At 40.4% G+C, this 22,378-nt stretch overlaps 1 pseudogene across 1 annotated transcript; it reads left to right on the top strand.

The window, feature by feature from the left end:
* The first annotated feature begins 3,126 nt into the window (after positions 1-3,126).
* Positions 3,127-22,092, top strand: LOC308564939 (eukaryotic translation initiation factor 3 subunit M pseudogene; annotated as a pseudogene). Its single transcript has 3 exons — positions 3,127-3,211; positions 20,610-20,726; positions 21,107-22,092. The product of its transcript is annotated as a eukaryotic translation initiation factor 3 subunit M pseudogene (transcript).
* The last annotated feature ends 286 nt before the right edge of the window (positions 22,093-22,378 follow it).

Below are 22,378 nucleotides of genomic sequence, written 5' to 3' on the forward strand. Positions count from 1 at the left end.
GGCTCACTGAGGAGTCACAGAGAGAGAGAAGGGGCCTTGGAGACAGGTTCAGGGGGTGAGCCCGGGACCAGCTGCCTCTGCCCATTGCTCCCCTGGTTGAAAGTCTTGTGGGGTCGCCTCCAAGTGATGGAGGTGGTGCTGGCATTCACCTCCACTGGATCCTTTGTCCTGAGTATATTTATCTCTTTCTTGCAGGTGGGAATCTTAGGGGAGGTCTCAGGGGAGGGTCTCAATAGAATATTCACCTTTCCAGGTGTGCTCTTTCAGGGTTGTGGTCTCCACTGATTGGTCGGAGCCAGGGCAGGGGTCATTAGTCAATGTACCTGGTCCTGAGGAAGCCATGGAGCCACTTGTCTGGTTTTGCTGCTTTTCTGGGCCTGGAGGTGAAATACAACTGAGGCTTAGATGTTATCTTTAGGGAGGAAACACTCAGGGGGTCTAAACAGCATGACCAGCAATATGCTGGGAGGACAGAGGACAGGTAACCCTGGGGACAAGGTTCTTGTTTTCCCAGTTTGGCCCTTTGGTAGGCATCCTTCCCTGGTGAGTCTCATACCCTAGTTTCTGTACCTGTGTTTCTGTACCTGGAACATCTAACAGTAACCATGAGGACTCGAAAAAATGTCCTACCTGCTCTCATATCTACTCCTCCCCCTTGTCGGCAGCCAGTGTGAGCACTTTGGAACCATAAATCTGATCCTAGTTTTCTCCTACTTAAAACTCTCCAGTGACTTCCCAATGAGCTCAAGGTCAACATCTAAATCCTTAACATGACCCAGAGGGTGCTGTTCCCTCCTAGACTTCAGCTTCATATCCCTGACATCATTTCCAGCACTCTCTCTAAGTGTTCATCATGCATACCCTCCAGAACTCTGTCCCACAGATACCGCACTTATCTCTTCTAAGAACTGTACGTTAGTTTTCTCTGTCTGGATGCTGTTCTGTCCACTCAACACTTAGATAACAATTTTTCTGGATTCAGATCAAATGCAACTTTTCCAAGGGCAATTTCTCTAACCCTTTGGGCTATATTAAGCCCACATGTTACCTGCTTTCATAGTGCTAGATACTTCCCCTTCATGCCCTTTCATAGTAGCTAGTTAAATATTTGCTTGAGTGACTGTAAGTTAATATCTGTCTCCCTTGCTTGACTGTAAACTCAGTGAAGGCAGGGACAGTGATGGCTTGGTTCCTCATTTAATCCCTAAACCTAACACAGGGCCTGGCACATCGTAAGCGTTCAACGAGAATGGATCCACATGCAAATAAATCAGCAGGACCCTTTTAACCAAAATGCAGCCTTGCCCCTTGAGGGTGGTTTCTTTGCCTTCCGGGAGATCATGAACAGATGAAAAAATGCTCAGCTGAGCTCCACCACTCATCAGTGTGACTATAAAGCCAGTCACATACCTCTCTGAATCTTAATTTATTCATCTTTACTCAGGTTTCTCAGCTATAATCCTAGGTACCAGATTTTCTTTTTACTGCTTTGAATTGTAGAAGTCCTTTAGAAATGAATACATTTTGTCGGTCTTTTAATTACTTAAAGAAGAAATCACTCACTTTTATTTGCTACCGAGTTAATGGTGGAACATCATAAAACCTATTCAGCTGAAGCCGTTTGGTTCCTTTCCTTACATTTTGCTCTCCTTGGTAGTTTTCGTAAGTAAAAGACTAGCTCCAAATGCATGTATGTTGGAATAAGTCTGTGTCTGGGTTACCATGGCAATAACCCAAAATACAAGCAATGTGGAAATGTGGTCCAGCTTTTCAATTAGAGTAAGGAATGAGATCTAAGGAGAGGTATCTTCAAAATTAAAAACCTCACTCAAGTAAAATCAAATCTCCAGTGCTATATTTTCCCCTCAGTCTACCTGTTTCACCCTTACGCCCGACAATCCAGAATTTCAGTAAAGAAAGAATCAGAAGCCACTCCAAATTACTTTTATCTATGAATCATAAACCAACCATGCTCTGGGGGTGCTCTCTTCCTGCTCAGATTGGGTTGGGCCTCCTGGCCGGGGAGAGGCTCTTACCCGTGCTCCTCCCCCGTCTTCCCTATTCCAGGGACACGCTCTCAGCACCACGCGCAGCTGCTCCCCTGGTGCTCAGAGCAAGACTGGGTGACACCTCCTTCCTCTCTCTTCTGTCCTCTAGTGCAAGCGGGGGGCCCGGGTCGGTGCACAGCGCAGAGCCCTGGGCTCCACTGAGGTCTGATGACAGCCGAGAACAGCGTGTACCTGGTAAGTGAGAGGGGCTCGGTCCTCCAGCAGCACACGCGTGGCAGAGGCCTTCAGGACACGGTGAAGGGCAGACACCGCCGAGGTAGGCACAGGGTGCTGGTGCAGCCAAGTAGGACTGAGAGGAGGCCCCAGGAGCTTTGTGGGATCCCTTTCCCTTCACATATTAGTAGTTGTGTTAGTATCCAGAATAGGTCATTCAAAGGCAGGACACAGGAGGGAAGTTATCACTTTATTGGAATCTTGAAGCACAAGTAGGACTCCCCTAGAAAAGAAGGGGGTGTGGCAGGGATAATACTCAAAAGATTTAGCAGCCAGCCCCTGGCCGGACAGCTCAGATGGTCAGAGCACTGTCCCCATACAGCAGAGTTTCGGGTTCCATCCCCAGTCAGGGCACATGCAGGACTCAGCCAGTGAATGCATTAGTAAGTGCAACAGCAAATCAATGTTTCTCTCTCACACACGCTCACTCTCTCTCCCTTCCTCTGGCTCTATAATCAATACATTTAAAAGTATATATTTCAAAAAAGAATTAGCAGCCATACAGCCCAGGCATTGACCAATTAAACCTTGGCTGCAGAGCAGGATCTAGGAACCCCCGCCCCCATCCCTGCTGCGCCTGGTGTTTGATTTGTCAGACTGAGGGTGGAGGAAGGGCAGCGACGAATCTTGTGGAAGAAGACAGGGGAGTGATAGTGCACACACCTGTATGAGGGCATTTTGTCACCTTAACCAGCATGGCCATGCTGAGTGTATTCACTAAATATCCATCCTGTAGGGAGAGCCTCAGGCAGAGAAAGCCATCTGAACACACAGGGCACTGAGAGACCACGGAGAGTCCCAAGGTGCCCCAAATTGAAACCCCACTGCACTGAGCCCAACGGAGATGATGCTGGGGAAACAGGCAGACAGGCCCGTTATGAAGAATCCTTCTCTCCAGACGGTGCTGACTGAACTTTTTCAGTGTCATGGTAAGACATAGAAGATTTTTACACAGGGTGGTGACATGACTAGATTCACATTTGAGAAAGATCACTGTGACCTCAGCATGAGATATGACTGAAAGCAAGGAGGTGCAGTGAAGAAATGATTGAAGACATCTGTTTTCAGCATTATGGCAGACAAGATTCTCTGAAAGCCCTTCTTGCTCCAATACAAGTAGAAATTGAATAAATTACAGCATTTATATTATTAATATATTACTAGATCATGATGAACACATATTTGGCCCTATCCAAAATGTCTACAGAGACGTTGATTCATGCCAAAAGGTTATTTGGTTCTATCAAAAATGTTGATGAGCCCCGGCCGGTGTTGCTCAGTGGTTGGAGCATCAGCCTAAACACTGAAGGGTCTCCGGTTCAATTCCCGGTCAAGGGCATGTACCTGGGCACAGGTTCCATCCCCACCTCTGGTCAGGGCATGTGCAGGAGGCAACCAATCGATGTATCTCTTTCCCATCGATGTTTCTCTCTTTCTCTCTCTCCCCTCCTCTCCCTCCCTCCCTCCCTCCTTTCTACTCTCTCTAAAAATCACTGGAAAAAAATTTCCTTGGGTGGGGATTAACAACACAAACCAAAAATGTCGATGAGCATATTTGGTCCACGCCAAATAATCCTTGATATTCAATCCCGTGAAAAATATCCATGCTCAGAAAATGTCCCGGGTTCAAATAGCCCACAACATTTATTTATACTTTTGGTTTACAGAATTAATAGATAAAAATATACTGTCATGTTTTATTGGTCTAATAATTATGCTGTGGCTGTATTGCCAATAGTAACCCTTCTTGCCTTGGTTGCCTGAGTGGCACATGGGTTCAGGTAGATGGGTCAGGGTTAGAATCTTGCAGAAAAGTGGGATTTAAATATCAAGGAGCCTTTGATGTGGGCCAAATGTCCCAGCAAGCATTTCCGACAGGACCAAATGTCCTAAGAGGCTGAATCACAAGATAATAAGAAAAAAATATTTTTTTTAATAGGTTGAAAGAGAGGAAAAACAGCAAGTTCAATGGGATCTGGAACAGGTTGCTCTCTGGAAGCAAAGGCTTGATACCAGCTCTGGGATCTGGAGGCTAAATCCGGACGCGGCCCAGCTCCAGGAGCTGAACTTGAGAACTGCATCACGTGGGGAGGCAGACGCCGAAATCCCTCAGTACGGACAACATGCCTAGTTATCAATAATCTATCACTTTTTGGTAATAGATGTCGAGGCTATCTTATTTATAATTACATGTTTAGTATTGTTGTATCTTCCTGTTGAGCTGAACCCTTTATAATTATGTAGCAATTCTCTTTAATGCTTATCTCCTTGAAGTCTATTTTGTCTGATGCTAGCATAGCAACTGCATCTTTCCTTTGGCCTCTTTGTCAGTCACGCACTGTTTTCTTCCTTTTGCTTCCAACTTTTCTGAGTCTTTATGATTCTGCAATTTCTTTTTATTTTTCCCAGTTTTATTAACATACAGTCCTGTCTAAGCCTAAGATTAGGGAACAATAATTTGACTTATCCTGTGAAGTGAATGCCACAATAAGTCTAGTTAACATCCACTCTCTCATAGAAATACAAAAAATAAATAAAAAGGAGAAAAAATTTTTTTATCCTTGTAATGAGAACTCTTGGGATTTACTCTCTTAAAGGCATTCACACGTGCTGCACCCCAGTGTTAACTATAGTCGTCATGTGGTGCACTACACCCCTGGGGCTCATTTATCTTATAATGGAAAGTTTGTACCTTTGACCACCTGCCTCCAATTTCCTCTCGTTTCTTAAATGGAGCATAGCTACGTGTTTCTTAAACCAATCTGAGAATCTATTTAAAGTAGTGAGCTTAATATCTTCACAACTATTACGTCTAATGGTATATTTGGTGGTTTCTCCTATCTTAGCATGTTCCGTTTTCTTTATCATTCATGATTCCCTCCCCTCTTTTCTTGGCTTTATTGGATTAATTAAAACATGCTTTTATTTGGTTTTATATCTCATTTATTTACTGATTTGAAAGTTATACAGTCTATTTCTATTACTTTAGTGGTTATCCTTCAAATGTCATCATGCATAATTAATGAAGCCTGAGGGGAATTAATATCTAACCCTCCCAAATAATACATGCACATTGGGACATAACATCGTAACCACCTTCCTTATGACTTACAGGGTACTGCTGACCAGTATTTTGTTTCTAATTTTGACTCTCTCGAATTATTATTATTACTACCATTATTGTTTTTCACACAATAATGAAAATTTAGTAATATTATGTTTTACTCTTCCTTTTTGTATTTCAGGCCATTTTCCTTATTCCTAAAATATATTTTTACAAATATTTCTTAGGTAGGGTTTCTGGTGATAAATGTTCTCAGTTTTTATTTGGTTACTCCTTTAATTGGGTTCAACAGCACTGACAATCCAGTTAGGAACAGATAATAGGACACAAGCAGTCTAAGACCCGAAGAGGTAACACAGTTTTTAAAATTCTGACCTGTATGCCCATGAATTCAACGTGAGCTTAAACATGACAGTGACTAGGCAATTACCATGTGACACATAAATGCTGAGGGGTGAGACAGCTGCTTCACCCTGCACTGAGAGCCAAGAGAAGAGCAAGTAGAACATTTACAATTCTTGCTTCAAGGCACAGAAATACAGGGAGCGTTTACAATTACCTTAAAAAGCCTCTGATTTCTGACAGTTACAGGGCTGACATAATTTGAAAATTAGATAAAGAGTTGGATCTGAAGTTGCTTTACTTATAATGTAGGTGGAATTCGCTGCTTTGCCAGGTAGGACAGTTGTGAAAGGGTGGACCCCCCCATGATTTGCGTCAATTCAGATGAATCTGAATACCCTGAACCCCCTAAACCAATGGCTCCCCTCCCCTGTCAACAGAAACAATCCCTTCACCCCCGTGTGAATATTATGGTCTTGTCTTGCTTGAAACTTTTCAATGACCTCACCTGAAATAATCAGCTTGCCCGAAGATGTCGATTGTCCTTTTGCTTAAAAACTGCCACGCTTTGTTTTCCGCAGTCCTATATCCAGAGTTAGAGCAAGGGCAAAGAGCAAGTACAGAGAGAGTCCCTGCTAGAAGGGAAGACATACACAACAAGATAATTGTAAAATTTTGCTAATTTATATTCATAAAAACAGAAAAGTGTGTGTGGATAGATCCTGGGGTTATTAGGCAAAGGAGGCAGAAATGTAACCTTACATTGGGCAGAGTTTATCAGTAGGGGCGTACTTAGCACAGATTCTGGGTTCGTATGCTTGCTCAAGCAACTGAGAATAATGTTACAATACTTGATGAGCTTTTAATTTTTATTTTCTAGGCAACATATACAACACTTAGTAGTACTGTTTTAATCCATTTACCAAATAACCCATGAGCTCTCCTCAATGGTCAAAGAAAAATTGTGCTGGATGGAGTTAAACAGGCAAGGAAGATTTTATTCAAGGCTACTGCAAAAGGGGAGAGAAACTGCACTCAACTCTACTGAAACAAAAGGAGGGAAGATTTTTAAAAGCTGGGGTGAGCCAGGGAAAAAGTACTAGAAGACATGAGGGAGAGGAGGTGTCACTATGACTAGGCCATCTGTGTCTGCTACTTGCATATGGAAGATTAGGCTCCTACTCTCCACAGAGACTGGGAGATAGGGGTGTTCTCTCCTTCAGTAATTACATTTCAAAGTGGTGGCTCCCAGATCCTTAACAAAGACATTCATAGAGTGTAAAGCTGGGAGGAGTTTGGGGGAAGATTCATATCCACAAAGGGGCAGGGAACAAATTTATAATCGCAAGTTTTCTAAAGTAAATGCTCTAGGAAAAGGGATGTCAAGTGCCTAAAGGCAGGAAGATATCAGTCTAAAATGTAGTCAAGCTGAAGAGAATGTCTTGGTCAGTGGACCCTGAGCAGGAGGAGCTTTCTTGCTGTGTCAGACTGTAGCAAGCAACCCCACCACTGCGAGCTCGGGGCCTGAAGACCTGATGGGGCTTGAAGTGTCTGCAGCAGATTCGAATGCTACAGGGAGCAAGTATCACTAAAAAGTCTCAGTACAGTTTCCTAAGATTTTTGTGGCAAACCTATGCCCTCACTGGCCAAGAACTCTTCTTTTGGAAACAGGTTCTGACTTGGTATCAGATTTTGATGGGGTCAGAATGCCTAGTCAGAGGCCCAAAAGTGAACATTCATCTTGGGCTCTTCCTCTTAAATTGGATGTCAACTGATCACAAAACCATAAAATCGAGCTTGCAAAGCAACAATGTCATCGTGGGACCAAGACTGGATAGGAGTGTTAGCTTTGTTTAATTAGAAGTTTTGGTGATATTTAACTTTAGTCGCAAATGATTTATTAGTGTTGGGCAATAATGAGATTCTAACCACAGTGAGTGATGTTCCTGTTAATAATAAATTAAATTGTTATGATCAGTGAATTGTGAAGAACAAATTAACTATAATAAAATGTACTTAATGTATTAGAATTGTCAAAGTCTGACAAATTAAAACAAATCTGAGACTCGATATTTTAAAATCATTTTTCTCTAATTTGAATGTTTATAACCAGTTCAAGTCTCCAAGACCTGCTAAAGTTTCATGAATGGCTTTCTTCAGAAATTCTGCCCTTGTATTATATTACCATTAGCAATTAAGTTTCTGAGAGTTTCAGGAGCTGTTCATTCTGAAGTTTGTGTGCTTTCAGATAAATGATAGAGTCAGCACAAACCTTTGTACTACCTGCTATTTATTCATTAATTCATGCCTGTCAATAAAGACTTTTTAAATGCCTCTAATCTCCAGGTACTATTTGTATATACGGAACAAACAGAGACCAAATAAGCATGGTCCTTGGCAATATGGAATCACAGACTACGGAAGGTAGGCAGGCAAACCAATCGATCGTCCTTCTTTCTCATACAAGATGTCAGAGTAGTGGTTCTCAACCCAGCATTCCTTAAACTAGAAAAATATTCATGAAACAATATCAGAGAAGTACAATTCAGCATACCACAGGTATATATCTCACAACGTATCCACCCATTCTCACAATAGACACTGATTGAGCATCTATGCTAGGCCAGTGGTAAGGAGTACAGGCAGAAAAGGGGCGCTGTAAGAAATGTCGGAAACTAACCTCACAGGGTGATCCGATCATAAATTTCTAACTGGGCAGGCCATGGTGGGTAGTCAAGCCCCAGGCGTATAATTTCTTTAGAAAAAGTTTAATCTTTGCCGTAACACCCCCCAAAAATAACCTCCTTCAGGAGAGCACATAAACTTGTTAACCTGTAATCCAGTGTCCACTTTGCTTTCTCCCACCTTCATATAATTTTCCTTACATTCCATCTTGAATTACAAATGCATAAAAGAAGCATTTTCCTCAGTCTGTTGAGATCTTGCTTCCAGGTATATCCTGTTTTGGCACAAATCAACTCTAATGAACTCTTATACAAATTTTTGATAGCTTTGGGCATTCTTATATTGACAGGAGAGAGAAACATGGTTCTTAATATTTAAGTAAGATTTGGGGAAGTTTTCCTCTCTTGATCCCACACTCTAGTTCAACTACCACTTCAATTCTTTGCTCCCTTTTACAGCAAAATTCTCCCCTCAAAATACCAATGACTGCATGCTGCTTTTTTTTTCTCTCTAATTTTCTCCTGAACTCTCTCCAAACAAGCTTAACTGGGCATGTGCCAGTGGGTAGTCATGCCCCAGGCCTAGAACTTCTTTAGAAAAGGTTTATCTTCACCTTCCCTTAAGCAAGCCCTGACTACTGCTCTGGCGCATCTAGGTTAACATGCCTTTGAAATGCCAGAGTAATCCTCCTTCCCAGTCCCCTCCGGGGCAGAACCACTCTCCAGGGAGCACAAGCATCTAAACTGGCCTGTAATCCAATCGTACAGGTTTCCCAGCCTTGCTTTCTCCTGTCTTCAGTAATTTCCCTTAATTCCACATGTATAAACAAAACTGCAGAACTGTCATTCCTGGGAGCATTTGAGATGCTTCTGGTCTTGTTTCCTGGTCTGTCTTCGAGCGCAGCCAACACAGACTCATAAAAATTCTCTACAGGGTCGGACGTTCTCACGTCTACACTGCATGGGTCATCCGATTCAGTCTTAGGACTATAAATACTGCCTATATGATTTCCAAATTTACATTTTCCCTGAATTCCAGACTTGTATTTCTAACTCCCTACCCACCATTTCCATTGGCAAGTCTAGCCTCTATGTCGAACGTATTGGCTCCAAAATTGAACTCCTCAGTCTTCTCAGCACCCCCACCCACGCACCTACTCCACCATAACCAGCTCTTCCTGCAGGCTTACCCGTCTCTTTTAGCAGAAACCTTATTTTACATTTACTTAGTAAATAACCTGGAGTTATTGTAAATTTTTTTTAATTTTCACCCTAGGATATATTTATTGATTTTTTAGAGAAAGAGAGAGAGAACCATCCATAGGTCAGTTGCCTCCCATATGCACCCCAAACGATGAACGAACCTGCAGTAAGTATGTGCACTGACAGGGAATCGAACCCACAACTTTTTGGTGAACCAAACAACTGAGTCTCCTGGCCAGGTTTAGGCTTTTTTTTTTTCTTACATTCCACATCCCTTCCAGACCGTGCTGGCTCTACCTATAAAATAAATCCAGAATCTTACTCTTCTCCATCCCTCCATTTCTACCACTGGCCTAAACCACCACCATCTTTCATCTAAAAATATTGCCAAAGCTATATATTGCCCTCACTTCTGCCCTTAACCCCTGTAGCCTATTCTCTGAAGCCAACACGATGCTGTTAAAATGTAAATTTCTCCAAGCTGTTCCACTGTGCAAAACATGCCTGTAGTTTCCCATTTCATTCAGGTCTTACAATGGTTAACAAGGCCCAACATCTTCCCGTCTCTATCCGCTGCCCATCACTGCCTAGTTTTATCTCCTGTTTCTCTCCCTTTCTATCCCCTTGTTTCAATCACATGGCCTCCTTGCTTTTCCGGGAATGCCTTAAATGCGTTCCCATCTCAGGGAATTTACCTATGTTGTTCCTTCTAAATAGAAAACTTATTCCTAAGACAGGCATGTTGACCTTATGAGTGAGACCCGCCCTTGCCACACTACATAAAATAACAATTTTTCACTTTCAACCCACAGTCTCTATTCTGCCTACCTGATTTTATTTCTCTCTATGACACTATGTGGCTCCTCATATATTTGCTTATTTTTTTAATTGTCTGACTCCCTCCTTAGAATGTCAGCATCTTCTATGAAAGTATTTTATCTGTTTTGTTCCTGGCTTTACCCTAAAACAACGCTGGCACAGAATTAGGTGCTCAGTTAGTATTAATTGAATGAATGAACAACTTGAAAGTGAAACTTACAGCTGTAGAGGAAAAGATGGATACAATTTACATGGTAATGGAATATATTATTTCTCCATGTAAGCACAGGTAAGAGCAATTTGAAAAATATAAACAATATACAAATGGGAGAAGAGGGATGAGCCTCAGAGAGGGGTGATAGTCAAGGAAAAGGCAAGTCATGAGCAGAGTATCTTTCTAATACCTCTTTATAATTTTTTGATGGTGAAAATACAAGAGTTTGTGTTTTATGTCTCATGAAAATATTCTCTGATGGAAATGGAAGCGCCACTCCCAAAGCCACACCTATAAGGCCCATGGTTCCTGCAGCACATCAGAGCCCGACCATTAGCAGGTCTCTCCTCCAAGAAGCACCCAGTAGAACACACCCAGGTGCAGGCTCACAGTTCTCTGCAGACCAAGTCGGCCCCAACTTTGGGTAATTCAGAGTGAATCTGTTACTCCTCTGTCACGTAACCGTGCAACATTGGCTTTCTGCTTCCAGAGACACGGAAGAGGTGTCTTCAGGAGATGGGAATGGTGATGTTTCTTTTCCTGGTACACACTTATTTTCCATGTTTAAAGAGAGAGAGAGAACAGGGATCCCTGCTCATAGCTGTATTAACTAAGTTTTTTAGTTTCTGTATATGATGTTTCCACAACTAAGGCCTTGTTGGTTAGAGTAGGGCAGCCCCTTCCTGGGTTACCAGATTTTAGAGAGGCCAAAATGACTTCCTGGAGCATGCCTTTCATATGCAAACTAATCAAGCCAAAACGGACCCCCTTCCTCACCTCCTCATGGGCTCTTAAACGTAGGATACTCTTCCCCAGCCCTGCTCCCCTCAAGGTTGGGCATCTGACAACTAAAGGCAGCCTCTATACCACTCCACTGTCCCTCACCTCTAAAATTATTTTCAAACAAGCCAATCCTAAACCTGCTTGGCCTGCTTACTGGATTTAGTCCATTCTTTCTCTGGAAAACCAGAATGAAAGCTTCTCCAAAGTCCCCTCTGTTGCCTGTGGCCAACATCAGTGTGCTCTAGTGTGGCCCTGGGTGGTGTAGCATGTCCCCCTGCTCTTGGAAACTGAGTAATAAAGTGTCTTTCCAATGGCATTCATTTCCTGATTAGAGGGCCTCATCATATCTGAATAAAAACAAAATTCCAGGTACATTTTAAGAGTAATAATTTACTCTCCTTATGCTTGAAAACTAAACTTTGTGCTCAGACATACAGTTATCATTTGAATACAACTGTCTAAAGAAAGTGAAATTATTTTCTCGTAGTATTGGGTGGGCTATAGAAATGTGATCATAGACTCTCATTAACGATGAAGCAGTGCTTCAAGCCGACATCATTTCGAAGCCTGACAATTCCCCTTTGAGTTTGCCTCACTGAGAAGCTAGAATATTTTATGCATGAATCTGCTCCACAGTTATGCTAGTGTCTCTTTACACAGCGAGCTCTCTGTCGCTTCTATCTCCGCTTAGTCTTTGCTCCTCCTGTCTCTGGCAGATCCATCTCTATTTAGCTCCACTTCCCTCATCTCAGCCACCACCCGAACCCAGCACCAGGGTGCCCTCTAGGGTCGGCCTGCGGCTATTCTGGTGAGGCGGGAGCGGGCCTGATGGTGCACCTGCTGAGGCACACCTGACGCGAAAGCGCATAGTAGGCTTTCTATGGAAACTGGAGATAGTCAGAAATGACCCAAATTATTCCAGAAACCCCTAAATGAACAAACCACACAGCTTCGGTACTGAGTCTGCCCGACAAAGCTCTCAGGAGTCAGTAAAACTGGAAAGACACCTCCCATCCTAAATTGCCATTTTTGTATGTAAATGGAGCATGGGTGGGTGGTTTAGAGAGTGAGAGTTCCCGACTCACATGAATCCAAACGCAATCTCTCTCTCTCTCTTTTAGCAAAAGCCTAAAGAGCATTTGAGATCTTGCTTCCCGGTCCTGTCATCTGTTTGGCTCAAATAAATGGAAATAAAAATAAATAAATAAAAAACCAAAAACCTAGACATGTGTCTTTACAATGTAGAGTGCTGAGTTTCAGCACTCATTGGTTTTGTAAGATATGTTCATATTGAAAGGTTACTCTCACTAACGACTTCCTCTTAAGATGATAACAAAATGCCAAGATCCTTTTACATCAGCCATGCAGCATGACAACTGCCCTTTTCAATGCAAGGTTGCCAAGTCCCCAGAGGAAGCCCATCACCTGTCAGGCTGTGCTTATGAGAGGCTGTTATTTCGGAGGCCTCCGGAGCTTCAGCCCTCAGTTGCTCTCATTTTGATTGATCATTGGCAATCTGCTTAGAGGCTGCCAAACTCCTAGAAGGAAAGAAGTTGACAGGACAGCGTGGCAGGGCGGGGTGATTTCTCCGTTGCTTCACCATCATCTGAATCATTTGAAAGAAGGGGCTTAGAAAAATATCTGAAACTATATAAATGAGTTCTACTCTGGCCTCTAGGAAACAGATTTGAGTAAGTCTATTTTCTATTTTGGTTGAATAGCTTTAACTGAGCTGATATAAATAAAATTTGACAGTACTGACCAGTCTGTTGGGACTAAGTTGACAGATGGTTTGAAAATTAAAACACAAATTCATAAAAAGTACTTAAAACACAGCCAGGAGCTTAGTAAGTGCTCAATTAACATCAGTTATAAATATGCATGCTCGTTGCTATGGATTGCAGCTATGCATCCGGATTTCTCAAGACCCTTTGCAAACATTACTGAGATTCTTAGGTTATTTTAAATATACTGGATTCTGAGACGTCTGAAATGACTGAATCAGTTGGCCACTGTTTCCTGAGTGGCCTCCATATACAAACCAGGATGCTCTGACATAGCAGAAAATATATCCAATAAAAATACAGCCTCTATCATCAAAGCACACACAAGTCAATTGCCAGATAAAACTTTCCAGTCCCCCCAAGTCTTATGTCTGTAATCAGCCCAATGAGAGGAGGGTGTGGAAACTTGAAATGCCATTGGCTGCCTGCAGAAAATTCTAGTCTCTCTGTTGGGAGTTAGACACATACACACACACACACACACTATGGTTTTCCTCACAAACTGGAATATTTCTTTTCATCATGAGATTTAAAAGCCTTTTGAAATTATAGCTACCTGGATTCAAATTCTATTTCTGCTCTTTCTTGCATTATGTACAAAAAATGCTTAACTTCCTCCAAGGAGTGTATTATAGGAATTCAGTGAAACAGATCATATTTTAAAAGCCCAGCATAAGATGATGCACAGACCAGGTGCATAATAACTATCATATTTCTCTGGCTTCTTCCTGTTTCTTAAGGAGTTTGTTGTCTTTCTCTTTTAATTTTTAAAATTTTAAAATATTTGTCAGTGGGCTTCAGGTAAAATTCAAAGCTGAATCATAGTAATTATATTAACTTTGCCATGAGCTATACTCCTCCATGCCTCTTTACCAGGAATTTTTTAACTGGGACCCATGAATGGACTTGTATAAGTTCCTAAAACCCCTAGATGGTTTTATTTGGGGGGGAGATGTGTTTATGTACATTATTCTGGAGAGAGGGTCTCTAGCTGTCATCATCAAAGGTACTAATGTCCCAAAAAAGTTTAAGAAATGGATGTTCAATACAATTGCTGCTTTCCTATTTCTAGTATCATTTTGTATAATTAGTTCCAGTTTTTTTTCACATCAGTTTTAGAATTTAGTGAGGGCATGTATTAATAATTAAATAAGTTATTAATTAAACTTATAAATGTCACCTTCATTCTTGTTCCATCAACTTCCCCTCTCTACTTACAAAGATCAGGCCAATATGAAAAGCCCCTGGAACAGTTTTCCATTACCTCTGCTTCTGCCACATTAAGTTCATACTTGGACATGGTTCCAGCTAACAAATGTCTTATACTTTTTTCCAAGCTATGACATTGTAAACAGAAGTAGAATGAATTCATCCTGGTGTCCCCTATCACAAGGCCTAGCTCAGAAAAACATATATCTGTTTATTTGAATCTAATTGTTTTATTATTAAAATCATAACCCATCCCAAACATACAGAGCAAAATAAAATTATTTTAAAGCAATAGTGGCATCTAAACTGCTCCACAATGTTTTTTAATAGATATTAAAATATTATGCTGATCATGGCTAGACATTGTTGTAGGCATTAGAGAAACCACAGTGAAGAAAACAAGGTCTTTCCCTCACTGAGCTCACATGCTAGTGAAAGAGTCAATCCGTGAGCAAATAAATAAATGCTAAGTCATGCCCAACGGTGATAAGGGCCAACGTAAAAAGAAAAGCAGGAGAGGGTGCTGGGCTGTGTGTGTCTGGTGTACGGAGTGATGCTCATGGGGCCTCTCTGAGAGGCAACCTTTGAGCCAAGATCTGAGTAAAGGGAGGGAGGAAACTAGTGAGACCTCTGCAGGAAGAATTTTCTAGACAAAAGGGACAGCAAGTGCAAAGACCTTGAGGCAGAGCATTCCTGGGTGGGTTCCAGGAAATGTGAGGTGGTCAATGTGGCCAAGGCCAAGTGTGAGAGGAGTAGGAGAGCTGAGATCAGAGACGGAACGTGGTAAAATGAGCAGATGGCTCACCTGTCAACACCGTGGGCTTTCCACCTGAAGGAGATGGGACGTGCCCGGAGGACGTGAGCATAAGGGTGACTTTATTTGACCTGGCTTTGTAGGAGTTCATAAAAAGTCCAGTATTATTTTTATTGAATATTTTTATACTCTACCTACTTTTATGAAGCATTTGATATAATTTATAATAAATAATAAAAAGGAGTTCTCCCATTTTTTAGGGAGTAAATTGTAGTACTGCCTGGAGATGAAAGGATGATTTGTTGTTCATTACTTCTTCCTGACTTTTGATTTTTTATAATTTTTTTTTTAATATATCTTTATTGATTTCCAAGAGCAGAAAGGAGAGGGAGAGACAGAAACATCAATGATGAGAGAGTCATTGATCGAGCCCGCAACCCGGGCACGTGCCCTGACCAGGAATCGAACCCAGATCGCCTGGACCCTAGCTCGACGCTCAACCACTGAGCCACGCCCGGCCGGGAGACTTTTGATTTTTTAAAGTTGTGGCTGTTAAATAATTGGCAGTCAGTAAATACTCACATATTTACCAAGCTCTTAAAAGTGTGGATTTTTAAAAACAAATAAGATTAGTTGACTTTTAAATTTAGTGATTTTTCCCCCCTTTGTTATCTTACACTTGAAAATATTTCAAACATTTGCCCTTCAGCTGAATTCAGGAGACTGTGCCATTTCATTTCCGATCTGGGTTTTTCCAACCACTGTAACAGTGCCAAGATTTTATAATAAACCACAAAATAAGTTGGATAATAGAGGTAATACAAACCAAGATGTATACTGCTGAGAAATTAAATCAGGGATCATGGAAAGAAAAACAATGACAAAGTCAAGCATTTGCACCAATTTGTTTTTAAAAACCTTACCTGCAGGGCCAGGCCTCTGGTTCCCTTTGGGCCACAGTCCTTCCAGCCCTGGAAGCTGCTGCAGGGCACCTTGTGGGCTGCTGAGGCACCTCAAGCTCTGTCTGCGGGAATGAAATGGTGACCAGTAATAGACTGATGACAAGTAAGCTACAAATAATAACCTGGGAGCCCACTAAAAACTAGTCCATTCAGTTGAATGTGATTTGCTTTCAAGGCAATTGTTTTTAACTATTGAAGCAGAGCATTTAGAGTCACTTATTTACAGTCCTTGCTGTGTCTCTTGAGCCTCTGTGTGGATAGAAAGCCAGCAAAAGATGATTATTTAAGACTTTTTAAAAACCGCTTTATGGCAAAGTGCTTTAGGTCACTCAGTGTAAAAAATCAAGCAAAAACAAGGGGCCCATTTGATTTGGAATCTGCAGGATGTCACTTAGAGCCTCAGGGGGCATGTAGAGCACCATAAAACAAAACTGTGGACATAGTTGTGAGATTTATGTCATGGTATTTATGATCCTCTGTCTCAGAGAGAGATCAGAGCAAAAGAAACCTCCATGTCATATCTAATAAGATTTATTGCCAAAGATGTACTGACCAATGGCAGGCATTTCCCCTCTTTTGAAAGGTCAAAATATGTTAAGACTTTGAATAAAGATGCCTTAAAGTCACTTAGAATACTGATGGATGGATGCGTATGTCCCTTCTCCCAGTCAGATGACTCCAGAGATATGTCAAAGTAAGAAACATCCAAACCTGTGAAGAATTTTTGTGAGTGGACAATTGCCCGGAAGCAAAATCCCAACAGATTGAGAGAATGGCAGTTTTACACTTCGTTTTATACATTACAATCAAAAGAGGAGATAAATGTGGGTTACATGAAATCCAGTGGTGATAGGTAAGGGAGGTAGGAGAAAGCAAAACAGGGAAACCTCTGGGATTGGATGGAAACTAAAATGATAGACATATACTTCTACTTAGGTGGGTGCAGGACAGTTAACAGTCAACAATTAACAACAACGAGGGGATTTGTGGCCTCCGCTGAGACTTCCCTGTGCTTTGAAGGATCCAGAAAAGGAAAATCACTTTGACATTCCGAAGATATATTATCATAGATGCAAAAAGACAACAGACAGGTTCAGTTGAGGTAAAGACTGACCTTTGTCAGGGAAGACACTGGCCTTGGACATGACTACCCACCGTGACTGGCTTTTAGTTAGGAAGTTTTCATTTCAGACCATCCTCAGTGGTCTCTGATTTTGCAAGGCCGCTGTGAAGGCTTTCCCAGAGCTTGTCAGGTTTAGTATGTGGCCTCTTTTCATCCACAGATAGGAGAGTATTTTTCTAGTCTACACACCTGTATTCTTAGGATTGAACCTTGAAAGCGGAAACAAGACAACATGTTGTAGAAGAAATTTCCGAGAGTACATTGGGATGTGTTTCTGCAAGCCTAGAGCAATAAACCAGTGAGTGGTTTTAACTATTCCTGGCTGACTGCACTTAGCATTAAAGGCTGCATCCAGGATCAGCCTTGGGCAGCTACTTAGGGTGCTAGAAGAATTCAGTCAGAGGTATCAGAGAAAGCCAGGCATCCTTGATCTTTTCCACAAGCATATGCCATCCTCACCACCTTACCTTTTGTTGAACAAATAAAAAGTCCTCCACAAAACTGAAAATAAGCAACTACTGGTAATACCATTAAAATCACAACTGGAAAAAAACCTCAAAGGACTCTGAAAGTTCATCAGTTTAAAAACCAAACTAGCAAAACCTAAAAGCCCATAGAGCATGTTGCATATTAGGGAATGAGCTTGCAGTGTTTCCAAACATGCTTCCTAGGGGATGGTGCCAGGAGGTCATCTCTAGTCTAAAAGCTCAAGAGCAGAGTGTGCAGTCTCTGCCAAAGACTCGAACATAACTCAGGCATGCAGAATTTATTCTCATTTACATGTATATTTTCATGAAAAAATGTTCTCAAAACTCATCATAAAGAATAAAAGTAAAAATAGTTCAATAGAAAAATTAAGAAATGAAAGGGGAATTTATTCACACATTTAAAAATGCAGCAAATACTTTAGCTACATACATCAGAGAAGAGGAAAACTGCTGGTACAGTTAGACAGCTCCATGGAAGAGTAGGGAAAGCCCAGAAACAGACCCAAGTCTGCGTAAATACCTGGTGTGTCATTCAAATCAAGGGATAAAGGCCCAATTAGTGGTACTGATACAGTGAAGTCTCCATGTTGGAGAGAAGTTAGGTTCTTATACTTACTTCTGCCACGCTAAGTTCCATACGGTCAAAGACACGTGCACACAAAGAAGGGAAGGCAGGGACCGGAGGGAAAGGGACATATTCCTAAGCTAAGCACCAAATACAGAAGCCGTAAACGTAATGCATTTGACTACATAACTACATTAAACTTCTTTGTTTCTCAAACAAATTAAGACAAACAATAAAAAATAATAAGGTAAGCGACAGAGTAAAAAAATTTTGCAGCACATGCATAGATAAAGAGTTAGTCTCTAATATGGAAAGAGGTCTTACAGATTTGTGAACAAAGCCTAAATACTCCACTAGAAAACTATGTAAAAGATATTCATTTATTCATTCAACAATGATTTGTTAAGCATCTAGATCTACTATATGCCAGCTGTTAGCCAAATTTGATAGCACCGAAGACAATACAAGCACAGATTTAAAATAAGCCCATAATATGTCAGGGAAGTTTTATGGGAAATGAACACATATATAGCCTGGCACTGGTATGAAGTGAGATCTGTTTTGTACAGGGCAGTCAGGGAAGGCCTCTCATACCCCAATAATTAACAAAGAATGACATCAAATAGCTTCTAAACACATTACTGGTATTCACAGAAGTGCAAGAGAAAACATTACAGTATCATTCCCTTCGAGATCAAATTAATAATCACTGAAAAGAATTATAAAATCCAATATTGGTGAGGGTGTAAGAAAGTGAGCACTTTTATATGGAAGGTAAATTAAATTTCACACATTCAAAATTTTCTGTAAGAAAAACAGAAGCAAATATGATATAAATGTGTCACTTTAAAATTCTAAACAGATAAAAAATAATGTAAAGTTTGACTAGAAAGGAAAAAAACAAAAATATTTGTAACCCTAAAACCCTTTTTAAAAATGTTCTATATTCTATTCCTGTCTTTTAAAATAGTTATTATTATGGAGCACATGAAGTTTTATAGATTATTTTTCTGAACCAGCATTTATGTTACACATTTTTCTATGTAGCATTATATCTATTATTTTATTGGCTTAGTAAGATGCCAGTGGCCCAGCCGGGCATGACTCAGTGGTTGAGCTTTGACCTAGGATCCAGGAGATTGCTGTTCGATTCCCGGTCAGGGCACATGCCCAGGTTTCGGGCTCGATCCCCAGTCGATTGCAGGAGGCAGCCGATCAATGACTCTCTCATCATTGATGTTTCTCTCTCTCTCTCCCTCTCCCTTCCTCTCTCTCTCTCAAATCAATAGAAACATATTTAAAAAATAATAAGATGCCAGTGAATGGAGATACATTTCCTGCCTGTTGAATTTCTGTATCTGTGGTAAACTGCTAGTAGCAAAGCTGACAGTTCTACTCTTAATATAAGCTCTTCACCAGCCACATTCCATATATAAAAATCAACAATGACCTAGTAAGTGTTAACAATAATTTGGCTGAAACAATATATATCGTTTTCCCACCATTGTTTATAGTCATGTAAAATTCTGTTCCGTATTTATAAAATTACTCTAAATTTAAAAAATAAAATTTAGAACCATCTTTTGGATGTCTCGCCTAACAAAGACAAAATTTACATACCACTGGGGAAGTATATCTTTTCCTGTCATGTCATGATTTCAAAAAATGACTGAAATAAGCAGAATATAACAGTGAAACATTTTTTGTTGTTAATTACTGTTGGAAGATTCATAGAAAACACTGCTAAAGACTTGAACAAATGAGTCTTAAAACATTTACACAGTGTAGGAGGTTTTCTGTAAAGTAGGCTGAAAGCTAAAAATAATAGCTCAGTTTTTGCTATTTGCTAGATTCTGTTTTAAGAATGCAGTAGCTTTTTCTGAGCTATTCAAGGAAAGATATACTGAAGAAGATATATTATTAAAATAAAAAATACATTATAGAAACACTGTATAAATGTAATCACTGGTGATACAACCAACTTAAGCAAATTTTATTTTAAAAATAGTTGTGGATAGAATTGTAGGTGTGATACAATATTTGAAATTAATTTATTGTATCAGTCTATCTTTTCAGCACACAAGTTGAAATCATACATTCATAAACTGCTATAGGAGTTACTAATGTTACAGTGGTTAATTTTGTGGTTTTCAAAAGGTCTTCAAATTATAGTAGAGTATATACAATGATAAATATATAAGAAACAATCTTAAAAATATTTTATAACATAGAGATTTATATATATATATGTATGTATATATATGTATATGTGTATTGTGTCAAGTACTTAAGAGATTTGTCAAGCAACAGAGCACATCAGCTCCCTTTTCTAGTCCCAGGAGTTTGCCAATGGGGCATCCACCTGCCCCGCCTTCTCCATGACGTCATTGACTTCAATGAGGAAGATCAGGCTGCTGAGCTTGGAGCTTATCTGAAATCTAAAAGAGCTGGTCTTGTTTTCTTTTCTCCTTTCTTTCTTTCTTTCTTTCTTTCTTTCTTTCTTTCTTTCTTTCTTTCTTTCTTTCTTTCTTTCTTTCTTTCTTTCCCTTCCTTCCTTCCTTCCTTCCTTCCTTCCTTCCTTCCTTCCTTCCTTCCTTCCTTCCTTCCTTCCTTCCCTCCCTCCCTCCCTCCCTCCCTCCCTCCCTTCTTTCTTCTTTCTTTCTTCTTTCTCTTTCTTTCTTTCTTTCTTTCTTTCTTTCTTTCTTTCTTTCTTTCTTTCTTTCTTTCTTTCTTTCTTTCTTTCCTTTCTTTCTTTCTTTCTTTCTTTCTTTCTTTCTTTCTTTCTTTCTTTCTTTCTTTCTTTCTTCTCGATTGATTTTTAGAGAGAGAGCTGGAATTTCAGATGAGAGCTCAGCAGGTGGACTCCCTGTAGTTTCAGCTCAGCTTGTTGAAGCCTGTGATGTCCGTCTGAAGAAAGGTGTTGAAAGTGTGGTGAACAGCGTGGGATTCCTTCTGTTGCTCCTGGAACTAGATAAGCAAGAAGCCTTGATTGACAGCCTCTGTGCAAAGCTGGTCAGATTTGGGGAAGGTGAACGCCCATCTCTGAGACTGCAGTTACTAAGCAACCTTTCCCGTGGGATGGACAAGAAAACTCCTGTAAGATACACCGTATATTGCAGCCTCATTAGCGTGGTAGCAACTTATGGGGCCATCCAATATATTACAACTGAGATGGGCCAAGTTAGAAAGTGGATTTTTTACTGGAACATCATCACTGGAAAAATCAGACCCTTTTAAGACTACTTTATGAGGCACTCATGGATTGTAAGAAAAGTTATTCTGCTTCAAAAGTCATGGTTAAATAGCTAGGAAGTTACATGGAAAACAATGCTTCCCAGGCTCGAGCTGATGCCCATGGATATATTGTATGAGCATTGAAAGATCCAAATGCATTTCTTTTTGACCACCTTCTTACTTTAAAACCAGTCAAGTTTTTGGAAGACAAGCTTATTCGTGACCTTTTCAGCATTTTTATAAGTGCTGCATTGGCAGCCTGTGTCAAATTTTATCAGAACGATAAAGACTTCATAGGTTCACCTGGACTATCACATGAGCAGAATGTGGCAAATAAATTTTTTTTTATATACAACAGGAACTTCAGATTGGAGTTGATGATGTTGAAGGGCTTATTGCTGATTCAGTGACAACAAAAGCGATCTACTGAAAAATTGGTCAGACCCAGAGAAAAGTAATCAGTCATAGCACACGTCGACGTTTGGAAAACAGAAATGGCAACACCTGTATGACACGCTTAATGCCTGGAAACAAAACTTGAACAAAGTGAAAAACAGCCTTTTGAGTCTATCTTATACCTGACTTTATGCTACAAATTTTGTTCTTTTGGGGGAAAATATCTAAATCATAGTAAAGAATTATAAATTGAAATTTGGGGGGAAAAAGAGAAAGATTTGTCAAGCAAGCATAAAGGTGCATTGCTTATTTTTCTTTTATAAAAAGACACAAGTTTAATTTTCTTGAGATTCTTGGAATGAAAGTTGAAGTATATAAAATGCTACCTAACAAATATTTTTAGAAAAACAAACACTAAATATTTACTTCAAGATGATACTTTACCAATAAATAAAAAGGTAGCTGCTATTCA

The sequence above is a fragment of the Miniopterus schreibersii genome, assembly GCF_964146895.1.
Source record: "Miniopterus schreibersii genome assembly, chromosome: 12".
NCBI lineage: Eukaryota > Metazoa > Chordata > Mammalia > Chiroptera > Miniopteridae > Miniopterus > Miniopterus schreibersii.